Source organism: Trichomycterus rosablanca, chromosome 1, assembly GCF_030014385.1.
Source record: "Trichomycterus rosablanca isolate fTriRos1 chromosome 1, fTriRos1.hap1, whole genome shotgun sequence".
Taxonomy (NCBI): domain Eukaryota; kingdom Metazoa; phylum Chordata; class Actinopteri; order Siluriformes; family Trichomycteridae; genus Trichomycterus; species Trichomycterus rosablanca.
The window spans coordinates 59,435,969-59,451,744 of record NC_085988.1 but is presented as its reverse complement, the minus strand read 5'-3'; the positions used below and the strand labels follow the sequence as shown (position 1 = coordinate 59,451,744).

Below are 15,776 nucleotides of genomic sequence, written 5' to 3'. Positions count from 1 at the left end.
GTTTAGTGTATTGTACTGTAATGTATTGTAGTTAGTGTAGTGCAGTTAGGGTAGTGTAATGTACTGTACTGTAGTTTAGTGTATTGTAATGTATTGTAGTTAGTGTAGTGCAGTTAGGGTAGTGTAATGTACTGTACTGTAGTTTAGTGTATTGTACTGTAATGTATTGTAGTTAGTGTAGTGCAGTTAGGGTAGTGTAATGTACTGTACTGTAGTTTAGTGTATTGTAATGTATTGTAGTTAGTGTAGTGCAGTTAGGGTAGTGTAATGTACTGTACTGTAGTGTAGCGCATTGTAGGACAGAGGGCGCTGGTGCTGTTGTGCTCTTGTGAAAAGGTGAGGTAGCGATAGATTAAAGTAAAACGCTGCGTCTCATTCGCTGCTTAATCCCGGTCTCCTCTGCTGACTTTCCTCACCGCTGACCCTCTGTAACTTTCATATCATCTATAACTAACACTTCCAGTTTAAACGCGACCTGAGACGCAGTCGGTATTCGTTTACACCATAAATTAACAGTTCTGGGAGCTATGCGGCGACCGGGACAAGTTGGGGAATAGCGTTTCTCTCAAGTAAGTGAGCATGTATTACGGTATTTTAAACGAATTACAGCCTACAGCGCACGTTTAAAGCAAACTAATGTGTAATTCTGTGTATCGAGTAGCACATACGAGCTGGTTTAACCAACCGGGGTATATTCTCGGGAATAAGGCCAGGCTACCTGAAGGAAATGTTTCATACTCTAGCGTGCGGCTATGTATGATTGTTCATATTGCTGTCTGTGTACTTGTACTTATAAATGTCTGCTGTTAAGCATCTAGTGGTTTATGACAATGGTAACAGTTAAACGAAAGAAAACAGCACACCTGTCTGCAGTGGTAAATAGCTCTCGGGTTGCCATAGAGTTAAGCCGCTCGCTTACTAATGCGCATTTGCGGGATTGTAAATGCTTACAGACTCGGCTGTCAGCAGCAGGTTAGACGTCCTTTGCCAGATATAGCAGTTTCTAGCCACAATTACATTGAAATGACTCACGGTGGTGTTTTGCTAGGGTAGGTACCGGCTTTTATCTGTGAACAGGCTGGAAACGGTTGATTCAACCTGGCAACCCTGAGCAGGTAGCGGAATAGCGATTCTCTATTGTATGTGAATGCTTTGAGTCGCGTATTGTCTTGTGCTGCGTTTTGCTCGACTATTTCGTAATGCTTTGTATTGTGTAGAATGGTCTATTTAAAAGCCTGGTTAAATGCTTTGTCGTTTTTGCAACGAGAGGGGCGTTTTCCTCATGTTGCCAGATCTTTGGTTTGAAATCCATGTACAGATTGTGAAGTCTCAATGTCCATTAACATTAGTGTATAGAAGATACGTACAAGCTTGACCTTTGTGTATATCAATGAGACACGTATTACACGCAACGTTGTATTCAAGTGGTGAATAGGTTGACACCAACATCACATCCATCGATTTAGAAATTCAAAAATTCAGGTTAATCACAACATAACATTTGTGTCTTCATATCAACTTGGGGAATAAGTTGCAGTTATGTAACCTGTGAGTTATTGCCAACAAATGATTAGTTTTAATTATTAAATGGGCGAAACTGTGGCTCGGTGGGTAGCACTGTCACCTCACAGCAAGAAGGTCCTGGGTTTGATCCCCAGATAGGGTGGTCCGGGTCCTTTCTGTGTGGAGTTTGCATGTTCTCGCCGTGTCTGCATGGGTTTCCTCCGGGAGCTCCGGTTTCCTCCAACAGTCCAAAAACATGCAAGTGAGGTGAATTGGAGATACAAAATTGTCCGCGCCGCTCAGATGGCGCAGCGGTAAAGTACGCTAGCGCACCAGAGTTGGGGTTTCGAATACATCGCATCGAATCTCAGCTCTGCCTTCCGACTGGGTTGGGCGGCTGCATGAACAACGATTGGCTGTTGTTCAGGGTTAGTGGTAAAAAAGTCAAATCATAGGTCCTCATAACTGGTGCAACTGCGGCCCCTGCTGACTGACTTATGGCGCCTGCACAGGGCTGAGGAATAACGCTGATGGGGGTGTGGCCCTCTGTACACAGTGCCCGTCGGTGTATGAACTCGACTCGTGCAGCTGAAAAATGCAGTCTGTACTGACTGTATGTGCCGGAGGGGGCATATGTCAGTTGAGAGGTGTCCTCAGTCAGCGGTGAGGGGTCGAATCAGTATAGAGGACGCAATCAGGGTAATTGGACACAACTAGATTAGGGGAGAAAAAGTGGGAAAATTTTATATATAAAAAAAAAAATTGTCCATGACTGTGTTTGACATTAAACTTGTGAAGTGATGCATCTTGTGTAACGATTAACAACCGTTTCTGTCATGAATGTAACCAAAGTGTGTAAAACATGACGTTAGAATCCTAATAAATAATTATTAAGATAAAGAAGCAGATGAGAAGGTTGCAAAACAGTTTTAGATGATTACTATATTTTAAAAAGCTGCAATTAATGTTTCCAAAAAAGAGTTATTGTTATTGAAATCAGAATCCAAAACAATGTAAATTGTTGCACCATCCTTAACCAGTCATTTTGCCTATGCTACTAATGTGTTTTTCCTTAGGTTTTCATGACCTAGATGGTTCATGGCTTGTAGGGAAACAGCTGAACTACATTAAAAAAAATTTGTAATTTTTATAGTTATATATGAAAATGGCAGTATTGAAATGTGATCAATATTATTGTTTCCAAGAAGCAATTATTCTGACATGACATGACACAGTCTAGACAAGAAGCGTAAAAAAATTGAAACACCACATAAAAGGGGCTTGACTGTGAAGTGACTACATTTGAAAATTCAGGTTGGTCACATTATAACATTTGTATCTTCATGTCAACTTGGGGAATATGTTGCAGTTACGTAACCTGTGAGTTATTGCCAAGAAAATGTTTTAATTATTAAGCTAAAAAAGCAGATCAGACCAGGGTTGTCAGGAGAGCCCACAACATAATTAAGGACAGTACACACCCCCAAAACTACCTATCCACTCTTCTGCCATCAGGCAAACATTTTAGAAGCATAAAGGCCAGAACAACAAGACTGACCAACAGTTTTTACCCACAGGCAGTCAGGCTTGTGAACAAACATGGACTATTACATACACAACCTACCTCATGAACATAAAATTTCATCATACAATGCACAATTGTACATCACAATGACTGCAGCTATGCATAATTTGCACTAAATTTTCTGTCTGACAGAACTCAGTCAGTACATCACAATTGTACATCACAATGACTGCAGCTATGCATAATTTGCACTAAATTTTCTGTCTGACAGAACTCAGTCAGTACATCACAATTGTACATCACAATGACTGCAGCTATGCATAATTTGCACTAAGTTTTCTGTCTGACAGAACTCAGTCAGTACATCACAATTGTACATCACAATGACTGCAGCTATGCATAATTTGCACCTTAAAATAACTTAAAAATATAACTTCAAATGCTGCTGTATTTTCACATTTTTCTGCACCTTATATGACTGCTGCTATGTGCCTTTTTATTCATTGTATATAAAAGTTTTTATAGTTTAAATTTATATTTAAAAAAAATAAGTTTTTATACTAAGCTTTTATTCTGTTAGTTTAATTTTGTTCTTATGTATAATACTTATATTGACGTTAGGAGGACGAACAAAGTAAGAATTTCATTGTACTGTACAGTGTAACTGCTGGTTCTTCTGTGCACATGACAATAAAACTCTTGAATCAGATGAGAAGGTTGCAAAACAGTTTTAGATGGTTACTACTGTATATGACACTGCAGAACAAATTGTTTCTTTTTGACTTACTAACAATATCAACACAACATTAAAAAGGTCATAAGCAGTGGTTGTAACAATGCTGTGGTTGTAATAATGTAGTTGTGTTTTCTCTGAGCTCCCCAGTGTGCGAATATCATTTTTAAAACGCTGTAATCTATTCGTAATGTTTCTCAAATTGTTGCATTATCCTTAACCAATTATTTTGCCTATGCTACTAATGGGTATTTCCTTAGATTTCCATGATGTACATGGTTCATAGCTTGCAGGGGAGGAACAGCTAAACTACAATAAAAAAAAAAAAACATCTAAACTTAAACCATAGTTTGCAGTACTACTTCTCTAAGTACTTCCCATGCTTTATTTTTTACTCTGACAAAATGTGTAATTTTTATAGTAATGTATGGAAATGTCAGTATTGAGATTTAATCAATATTATTGTTTTCAAAAAACAATTCTTCTAACATGACATTAAGGAGTAACTACAGATGGTAAACAAAATAACAGAAACACCACATAAAAGGGGCTTGACTGTAAAGTAGGGCTGGGCGGTATGACCAAAAATTAGTATTTTTTAGGATTCTGATGGTATATCTGCATTATTCATTTGGCACAGTTTTTACGCTGGATGCCCTTCCTGACACAACCCTCCCTATTTATTCGGGCTTGGGACCGGCACTACAATGCACTGGTTTATGCATCCTAGCGGCTAGGTACCTATAGGGCAATTTAGTGTCTCCAATTAGCCTGGTTGCATGTTTTTGGACTGTGGGAAGAAACCGGAGCACCCGGAGGAAACCCATGCAGACACGGGGAGAACATGCAAAGTCTGCGTGGAACTGGACCGCCCGACCTGGGGATCAAACCCCTCTTTTTTTTTTATTTAAATTTTTTTTTTATTTTTTATATTTTTTCCCCTCTTTTCCCCCCAATTTTTATCCCCCAGTCTAGTCGTGTCCAATTACCCTAATTATGTCCTCTATACTGATTCGACCCTTCACCGCTGACTGAGGACGCCTCTCAACTGACATGCGCCCCCTCCGGTACGCACAGTCAGTACAGATAGTGCATTTTTCTCCTGCACGAGTCGAGTTCATATACTTGACAGGCACTGTGCACGGAGGGCCACACCCCCATCAGCATTATTCCTCAGCCCTGTGCAGGCGCCATCAGTCAGCCAGCAGGGGCCGCAGTTGCACCAGTTATGAGGACCTACGATTCGACTTTTTTACCCCTAACCCTGAACAACAGCCAATCGTTGTTCATACATGCTGCCCAGCCTAGTCGGAAAGGCAGAGCTGAGGTTCGATACGATGTATTCGAAACCCCAACTCTGGTAAGCTTTTGGTAAGTACTTTACCGCTGCGCCACATGAGCGGCCAAACACAGGACCTTCTTGCTGTGTATTATATGATTTGCTGTCCACTGAAGCCTACAGCTGTTGTATTAACTATGCTACGGTATGGCGGTATATGAAAAATCCATACCGTACGAGGAATCAAAGACGATATACCGAATGTACCGTCATACCGCCCAGCACTACTGTGAAGTGACTAAATAGCAATTACAAACACAGCTAAACAGACAGTTCTGCAGGGTTTATTGCACATCTTAGCTACTAAAGAGCTCCTAAGTAAGATATTAAATCAGTACGAGACAACTAAATGAGTTATAAAAAAGGCAGTATAGTAGCTCTGAATTACCAGATTTAGGCTTTTTAAATTTCTAAAGACTGTGTCTAAAACTGTGAAGTAGATATAAAAATGATGCAATCCATTCAGGATATTTGAGTGGTTAAAAATAAATTAAGTTTATCTTGTGGGCAAAGCACAGCTCTACTTTGTATGAGCTCCTTCCTGTTTATGGGGGTGGACAATATATATGTAGATACTAATGTTTTACATCAGATTTACAATGGCAGGGAAAAACCTGAGAGAGAAATGATTTAACTGATGCCTGCTATCAGTATTGATTCAATAACACTATTCTAGCTAGTCATCCAAGCGAACTCTTAGCAAACATGTTATGTGGATGTGTATTTGGTTATCTGATGTCCCCATATTAATAATGTCTTGCACTTATACACTGCCTGGCCAAAAAAAGGTCACCACCTGGATTTAACTAAGCAAATAGGTGAGAGCCTCCCATTAGATAATTACTGCATGGGTGATTATGTTTCAGCTGGCAACAAGTTATTTAACCCTAACTGATGCAGTGAGTAGCTTCTCATTTGTTAAACAACCATGTCGAAAGTAGGGATGCACCGATCCGATATTAAGATCGGATATCGGTCCCGATATTACCAAAATGAGATATATCGGATAATTAAACCGATCCATGGGGCCGATATACATTCACTTTAGTTCGTTTGCGACGCATGCTAAGCCCATACAGGACGTGCTGCTGACGTATGGCGTATAACACAAACAAAAACAGCAACATGGAGCGAGCCAAAGAGTCAGCTGCATGGAGGTATTTCACTTGCTTGCTATGCTAACAAGTTCGATGGCAACATGTTTATTACTCATGTTTAGCTGCTATATTTTATTTTGAATTACTGTTTGCACTAAATATTTACGGATACGTTTATTTGAAAAAGTTATTTAAGCTACTACTGTTTTTCTCATTGTCAGCAGCTACATTATGGGTGTGTTCGAAAACCTAAGGAGCTGCCTTGCTTTCTTACTGTCTACATAAGCGGCTGCCTCAGTAGAGAGGATTCTAATAAGTCATCAACTCATAAATCAGGTTATTCAAACGCGTTACATAGCGATTCCATCGGGTTTAGGATTTAGCATCTTGCCATTGAAACCAATGAACTGAGGTAGCACAGCGCTAACGCTAACGTCAATATAACATTTCCCTTCATGTACCGATAACCGTTACATTTCCTGACAAGCTCGAACTTGCAAATAAAAACACTCGGTACAAGTTTATACAAGTTAAAAATCAGTAATATTTTATTTACGTTTGATAATAACTCCATTCGTTTCTCCGCCCCGTCAAGCTATGTTTATTTTTCTGTAAGAAAAGCGCATCCGACCCGCAATGAATGCTGGGATTGCTTTGGTCAACAAGGCAGCGTCGGATGCTCACTCGTTGAGTGAAAATAACACTGAAATATTAAGATGCCTGTTTATTATTTTATTGACAAATAAATAGCAGTTCAGTACATTTATATCTGTGTTAATTATATTTTGTTTTGCAAACTTAGTAATGTTTAAGTCGATCCTGATGCCTTTCCCACATAATAAAGTATACGGTTTATTAATTCAACAATGGTATCGGATCGGTATTGGGTATCGGCCGATATGCAAAGTATATGTATCGGATCGGTATCGGAACTGAAAAAGTTGGATCGGTGCATCCCTAGTCGAAAGACACATCCTGTGCTCGTGGAAAAGATGTTAATCTGTTTCAGAAGGGTCAAATTATTGGCATGCATCAAGCAGAGAAAACATCTAAGCAGATTGCTGAAACTACTAAAATCGGGTTAAGAACTGTCCAACGCATTATTAAAAAGTGGAAGGACAGTGGGGAAACATCATCTTCCAGGAAGGAATGTGGCCGGAAAAAAATCTTGAATGATCTTGATCGGCGATCACTTAAACGTTTGGTGAAATCAAATGGTAGAAAAACTCCAGTAGAACTCAGGGAGATGTTTAATAGTGAAAGTAAGAGCATTTCCACACACACAATGTGAAGGGAACTCAAGGGATTGGGACTAAACAGCTGTGTAGCCTTAAGAAAACCACTTGTCAGTGAGGCTAACCGGCAAAAACGGCTTCAATTTGCTAGGGAGCATAAAGATTGGACTCTGGAGCAATGGAAGAAGGTCATGTGGTCTGATGAGTCCAGATTTATCCTGTTCCATAAACTCATTTCCAACAGCTAATGTGTCAACTGACGGTGCAGCTACGGTCTATACAGATAAATAATGCCGATTTGAAACACATCCTGACCCAACTTCAGAACACAATAGTCAGCTCTGTCTACACCTGCTTGTGGAGTTTCTAAACTGAACCTTTATTTTAATGCATTTACATAACGTAAATTAAAAAACAAAACAAAAGTATTAAGCAGTAAAATCACAAATGGAAGCTGTTTTGTGTCAGTATAGAGTCTGGCTGCAAGTTCAACTATGCACATGTGGATCTGTGTGTAACCTCTTTTTATGTATTCATTTTTTCCCTTTTTTACCCAGTTCATTCATATCCAACTGCAACTTTGTTCTCGCTGCTGCCGCCATGGCTATAGACCGTCACATACCCCCTCTGATGTGCACACTTCCATCAACCGCTCCTTCTCACCTGCTAGAGACAGGGTCTCACCACAGACCACAGTATCGCATACATTTGGAAAGCCGCACTGCCATCCTCAAACAAAGAAATCATGGCCGGCACCTTGCAAATATGGCAGAGGCCAAATCCGTTGTGTTCGGCTAGTTCATTAGACTGACTACCCCCCCCCCCCCCCACCCCCCTTAAAAAAAAGATGTGGATATTTTGCATCTATTACCTGTATAAAAGTGAACTTTATGCCCATGGGCAGCATCCTGTGACCACTGATGAAAGTCTAGAAAATGACCAACTCAAACAGCAGCAAGAGATGAGCGATCGTCTCTGACTTTACATCTACAAGGTGGACCAACTAGGTAGGAGTGTCTAACAGAGTGGACAGTGAGTGGACACTTTATTTAAAAACTCCAGCAGCGCTGCTGTGTCTTATCTACTCATACCAGCACAACACACACTAACACACCACCACCATGTCATTGTCACTGCAGTGCTGAGAATGATCCACCACCCAAATAATACCTGCTCTGTGGTGGTCCTGTAGGGGTCCTGACCATTGAAGAACAGGGTGAAAGCAGGTAAAAAAGTATGTAGAGAAAGAGATGGACTACAGTCAGTAATTGTAGAACTTCAAAGTGCTTCTATATGGTAAGGGGAGCTGATAAAATGGACAGTGTGTAGAAACAAGGAGGTGGTTTTAATGTTATGGCTGATCAGTGTATGTTGTGATGTGATGCTGTGACCTTGTTGGTTATCTGTTAACTTGTGACAGTCGGTTATTGGTTAAAAGAAATTGGCAAAATTTGTGGAAGAGGAAATTGTTCTTGGTTTTGTTTTAAGTTTGTTGTATTAACTGTATATGTATAGTGTCTGTATATCGAGCACATTGTGTGGTCCTATGTTTGCAAAAAGACCAGCAGTGGTTTTGTAACTGTATAAGGTACAAAGCGGTTGACATGGTTTAATAAGTCTTTTGGTACATATTATGTTCTCTCTGGTGCAGTGTCGTTAATTGGTGTCGTGTGAAGGTTGGGTCCCAATGGAACGAGGTTAAATATGGAGCAAAGTTACACAGCTTGTGAATTTCCACTGCACTTATTATACTCTATCGTTTTAATGCCAGTGTGATGCCAGATCTGAGCTTATGAAGAAAGAAATATTTCTAACTCTTTATATTGCTGTACAGAGCTACAAAGGGTTTTGAACTTGTCTCTGAATTCAAGTCTAATTAGTCTTTTTAGGCCCTGAAAAGACTAATTAGATGAATGCAACACTGTTAAAACACTGACATCATAACTGATGTGAAACACCAGAAGAAAAGATAATCAGCATGCATAATGCATAGTATATGAAAGAGGGGAAAAAGGACAAAATATCTGTATTTGTGTGGACTGTTTGTAAACTGGGCAGATTTATTGCTTTTCAACCCTATATTTATTCAACTGTGCAAAGTCTTGTGAATAATAAGGTAGGATAAACAGCCAGTCTTGTCTCGGATCAGATCAGCAGCAAATCATGTGATCATCTCATTCAAACCACAAGAGCACAGATGCATCTAACCAGGTCACATCAGGGAGCACAGTTTCCATGTGAAATCTCGATTTGGCTGATGTCCTGATGTTTTTTTTTTTTTTCAGAAGGAGGAGGATGTATTTTTGCTTCCAGCTTCTTTATTTGCCAATGATGACGAAAAAACTACAGATAACATTCGACTCCTCTGCTATACTGCTGTTAACGTAGGCACATCGAACATAGACTATATGGACAAAAGTATTGGGATATCTGTCCATGAGCTTGTTGGACATACCATTTAAAAACCATAGGCATTCATTTAAAGATACCCATCCGCCAGATGTAAATATAACAGCCTGCACTTATTGACAAGGCTTTTTGCAAGACTTTTTGTTTGTTTGTTTATGCATCTTCTCCCCTTTTTCTCCCGACTTTAGCGTATCCAATTACCCAATTGCATTATGCTTCCTTTTTACTGTTGTAATGAAGTGGACAGTGAGTGGACACGGTATTTAAAAACTCCAGCAGCGCTGCTGTGTCTGATCCACTCATACCAGCACAATGCACACTAACACACCACCACCATGTCAGTGTCACTGCAGTGCTGAGAATGATCCACCACCTAAATAATACCTGCTCTGTAGTGGTCCTTGGAGAGTCCTGACCATTGAAGAACAGCATGAAAGGGGGCTAACAAAGCATGCAGAGAAACAGATGGACTACAGTCAGTAATTGTAGAACCACAAAGTGCTTCTATGTGGTAAGTGGAGCTGATAAAATGGACAGTGAGTAACAGTGTAAAAACAAGGAAGTGGTTTTAATGTTATGGCTGATCAGTGTATGTTGGTAAGAGTTAGACCAGATTAAACTTTGACCCCTCTCCCCAGTTACTCTAATTGTTTTGTTATTGCTAATGCTGTTTCATCCTAAATAAAGCTCTTTTTGCTTCCTGTTTATGCAATGCTCATCATTCAGCAGGCAGTTTTTTCTGCTTAGCATTAAATGTTGGTGTTGATTGGTGCATTCGTTCTGCACATGCCTCGGTCAAATTCTATATTTACCATTTTACTGGAAATGTCAGTGCGCAGTTTCTCTTGATTTTTAAGTTTTGCACATGTTTGTTTCCTGTAGAGAATGGGTTAACTTTTTTCACTCAGAAAATTAACACAACCTGACTGAAACCAGTGTAGTGTATCATTAAATGTGGGTTCTTCAAAAAGTTTCCACACTTTTTAAACTCTATTTATAAAAAATAAAAAAAACATAGTCACCTTCTTTTGCGATGCATTTTTCCCAGCATCATACCATTTTAATGCAGTTCGAAAAAAATGTTTTTGGTTGAGTGCGTAACCACTGATGCATCACATGAAAATCTTCTTTCATTTAAAGCTTCTTTGAGCGTCAAAAAAGGTGGAAATCAGATGGCGTTAAATCCGGACTATAAGTGCTCTCTCAGTCTCTCAAACACGACCAATCACTACTCCTCCCACCTTCACCGAAACTTTTTGAAGATCACTCGTATGAAGCTGAGCAGTTTGGCAGAATAATAAATTGTACGAAGCTAATCCCACTATTGGGGAAAAAATGAAGACCTACCTCGAAAACCGTTGGGACCAGACAGTGTACGCAAGATGCCGTATTGGACACACAAGATTAACACACACGTACCTGATAAAAGACGAAGCTATCCCATATTGCGCAACATGCCAAACACAGATTACAATAAAACATCTAATGCTGGAATGTATCATCTCTAACCATGAAAGACAACAGATCTTACCAGCAAAAACCATAAAGGAACTCTTTACCAAGACAAAAGCAACAACACTCCTAAAATTCCTGTCATTAATAAAACTGATGCAACACATATAAATGAACATACATAGACCACAGACATAACTTCTCAAAGTCAAATGAAATAAGTAAATAAAAGACAGATCACAACCTTTCCTGCCATGAACATGGCCCAAAGGGCAGACATGGTGTTAAAAACTAAACACTAAACTAAACTCTGTTTGGCCCTGCAAGTGTATGGTAATGATTTTGAAAAGGACCTGGTAACTACTAGGGAATGAAGGCTAAAGTAAACAACAGTGCACAAAGATTATTTTAACAGACACAAGAACTTTGCTACCTTGTTACATTTTTACTTTACAAAAATGAATGCACCTGAATATCCGCAGCCCGGTGGTTGGGGACATCTGACTTAGATCATTTCTATACACACTTGTTGGTTGCTTTATTAGGACCATCACACTAATTCTAGAAAGAACAAGACCCACTCATTTCTTGAAGTTCTGGATTCTAATCTGACGATGACTGGGGAGGCTGTAGAATCACACTGAACTCATTGTCATGTTCATCAATATGGTTTCTATGCTTGAAATATAAAGCTTTAGTTTTCCCAACCTGGTTTTACTGTGATGTTTCAATGTGAAAATTGTGATTGCACAGGGTTTTAATAGGGTTCTATGTAAACATTTTCAGACTATGCATATGAAATCTTCTTTAGAGCACTTATGCTGATGTGCTATGTTGTTGCTAGGCATCCGTGTTTTCCATATATGCTGTCACGGTTAGGTTTCTCCTGTGTTGTTTTAGTCCACTTGGCTACTTTATCAGCTGTTACTCTAGAATAAAAGAATAAGTGATCAAGGAATGGTTTAGGATAGGGGTGTAAATTTTGCCTATTTCTTTTTAGCCGATAATCGGATAACTGATAACCGAAGTTTATAGTGTCTTATCAAAATATAAAACATCAGATCAGTGAGATTGAAGGAGCATTACTGATTAAAAAACATCGTCACAGCGAACATGATAGTGATGTCGAGTTGTAAGATGAACGTAAACAGTGAGCAAAACCAGTTCACAGAAAGTGACTGTACGCAGAGCTGGCGCATACACACCAAATATTGTTCGGACGTGTTTCAGATCTGTTTTAATCCTGAACAGACTGTAGCTGCACTCTTAATTGATACTAAGTATGTGTTCGAAAACCTAGTGAGCTACCTTGCTGTCTTACTGCCTACATAGGCAGCTGCCTCAGTAGAGAGAATTGTAATAAGTCACTGACTTAAGTCAGGTTATTCGAACGTACTACTTAGGCAGCGATTACATCTGTTTTCGCTTACTAATGCCTAGTTCACACTACACGATTTTTGCCCTGATTTTCGCTCGCCGACTGGTCGGTGCTAGATTTGCCGACTCGGAAGCAACTCTGCGTTCGCTCGGTGATCGAAACTCGGCTCTCAATCGCTATGTGTGAACTACTCAACAACTCCGAGAACAAGATCCGAGCGGCTTGCCGAGCACTCGCCGAGTGAATATCTGGATCAGTCGGTTGCGACGGGCAATGAGTGTGGAGAGGGGGATAATATAGTCTCTATCAGAAAACATCAGCACACACAAGCTTTACAATATTTGTGAACTTATCGTCCACGCCAAACATTACAAAAAATATTTATTAACCTCCAACTCGCTACAGAACAAAACAATTCCTGCTGGTCACGTAGCGAAATTCATTTATTTTTCTCTTTGATTTTACGCTGCACATCAGTGCACAAACAACTTTGATCGCTCGCTACTTGTTGATGTGCATTTTTGGACGTAGTATCATTAAACTTCTCTTCACTTCTTGCGTTTGTTTTCGTGACAAAACGTAGTTTGGGAGACCAGAGAAGCTCGCCTGCGATTCCAGTTGGTGATAGATGGTGTAGTGTGAAACCCCCTATCACTGATCAGTCGTGTAGTGTGAAACCCCCTATCACTGATCAGTCGTGTAGTGTGAAACCCCCTATCACTGATCAGTCGTGTAGTGTGAAAGCCACACCGACTTGAAAGACTCCCGATTACAAGAGATCCAGTCGTGTAGTGTGAACTGTACAGTGACCTGACGACTAAGAAAGTCGTGTAGTGCGAACTTGGTGTAAGCTAACACAGTTATCCTCACGCGATTCAAACCAATGGGATGAGGTGGCACAACGTGCTAGCATGTCAACTAACTCTCCCTCCGTGTACCGAAAACGGTTAAATTGTCACTGACGAGCCCGAATTTGCAACTACATGACACTTGTACACGTTTGTACAAATTAAAAATCAATGACAATTTATTTACATTCGAAAAGAACTCTATTCGTTGCTCCGCGTTTGTTCGCCATATTTGTTATTTTTTGTGAGAGAAGTTGTGCTGCACTGAATGCTGGGATTGCCTTTACCGTTAAGGAAGCATCGGATGCTGCCTTGTTATTCAGTATTCAGTCAAAACACCATTGAAAATTTAAGGTACCTTACTAGGTAGCATATTAAGACATCTAGGAATTCGAACAGCCTTCCTCTTGGGAGCACACGTAAGATGACGTAAAATGCTGCCTATGTAGAGAGCTCTCTAGGTTTTCAAACACACCCTAAGTGTCAGATGTTGGACAGGAATTCGAAAGACTTTTTTTAACCGACAACAACAACAGCCAGTTATTGGTTAATCATTGACCTCCCTAGTTTAGGACCTATTCTCTGTATACACATGTGCAAGCTTTAGCCTAGCGGTTAAGGTACTGGACTAGTAATCTGAAGGTTGCAGGATCCTGCTGTTAGGCCCTTGAGCAAGGCCCTTAACCCTCAGTTGCTCAGACTGTGTACTGTAATGGATAAAAGCGTCTGCTAAATGCCGTAAATGTGCGTAACAGTTCTGCCTCTGCATCACAGGTTAGCGCCAGTGTGTAGGTATAGTTGTGAGGGTTGGCGAGAAGGAAAAAATGAATCATGTGGTGGTAGCTCGACTAGTAATCAAAAGGTCACCGGTTCAAGCCACATGACTTTCATGTTGCCACTATTGACCCCTTAAGCAAAGCTTTTTGGCCTCAGTGGCTTGGCTTGTTTCATTTGCAAATGTAAGTTGCTTTGAATAAAAGCATCTGCTTAATACCATAAATGTATATGTACTACACTATACACATACCAACCACTTTAAAGTAACATTTGTATAATCAATAATTTATGTAATTAACAATTTAGCCGGTCGTGTGGCATCAGGGGCGGCACGGTGGCTCGGTGGGTAGCACTCACAGCAAGAAGGTCCTGGGTTCGATCCCCAGGCGGGGCGGTCCGGGTCCTTTCTGTGCAGAGTTTGCATGTTCTCCCCGTGTCTGCGTGGTTTTCGTCCGCGAGCTCCGGTTTCCTCCCACAGTCCAAAAACATGCAGTCAGGTTAATACGAGATACTGAATTGCCCTATAGGTGAATGGGTGTGTGTGAGTGTGTGTATGTATGTCTACCCTGCGATGGACTGGCGCCCCGTCCAGGGTGTTACTGTGTGCCTTGCACCCATTGAAAAGCTAGGATAGGCTTCAGCAACTACCCCCCCCCCCCCCCCCCCCCCTAATTGGATATGCGGTTAAGAAAGTGAGTGAGTGAGTGCAATGCAGCAGTGCAATGCATATACTGTACATATAAATCATACAAAAAATGGTCAAGTCCCTGAGTGAGTGTAAGCGTGTGTGAGTGGCCGGGAAGTGTATAGTGTTTTGTGCATAGTCAGTCACTTTGAAAAATGGTCATACAATAAGCTAAACAGTGTAGTTTTTGTTTTTTGGTCTTGAACTGGCATGCAACTGAAACGTACCCTAACATACTTTTTAATTAGCTGTTGCTACATAAGAATACTCTAATCATCTACTCCAGGGACTGAGCACTGTGCGCATTAGCTAAGGAACATCGTCCCTAATCTGTACTTTATGCAAGAAGCAGATGGTGCTTGTAGAGTGTAGCTTAAGTTGTGGCTCAACACAAATAGATATGCAGTTGTTCAAATAAAAGACAAGTTATTTTATAGCAGGGCTAAGACATGATTCCAGTGGGATTCATTGGGATTACCAATATTGAATGTAAACAGTCAAGAACACTCATAAATTACATTGTATTACAATATATGGGTGGCCATAAAATTTTAAGCAGGTTTATTTATTTCAAGGAGCTAATAGAGAGTAAGACCTGTCATTTCCTCCAAAACAATCCTTTATGGTTTGTAGTTTGTAAACATTCTTTAAAAAGGAAAACAGATCTTTAAAGCCTACTTTCATGGTCTGTGCCAGAGATGGGGACTCGAGTTTTTTTTAGTAGAAGTGATAGCAAATAATTTACTTGAAAGTGTGGTAGAGTAATGAAAACAAAACAAACTCAACAATTAGGAC

The 15,776-nt window shown here is 40.2% G+C and overlaps 1 protein-coding gene across 1 annotated transcript in view; it reads left to right on the top strand.

Annotated features, from left to right (window-relative positions):
• Positions 1-426: 426 nt before the first annotated feature.
• eps8a (EGFR pathway substrate 8a, signaling adaptor) overlaps positions 427-15,776 on the top strand; it is a 109,674-nt gene continuing 94,324 nt past the window's right edge. The window contains exon 1 of the mRNA XM_063004803.1: positions 427-569. The gene's annotated coding sequence lies outside the window, so the exon portion shown is untranslated. The remainder of the gene's footprint in view (positions 570-15,776) is intronic.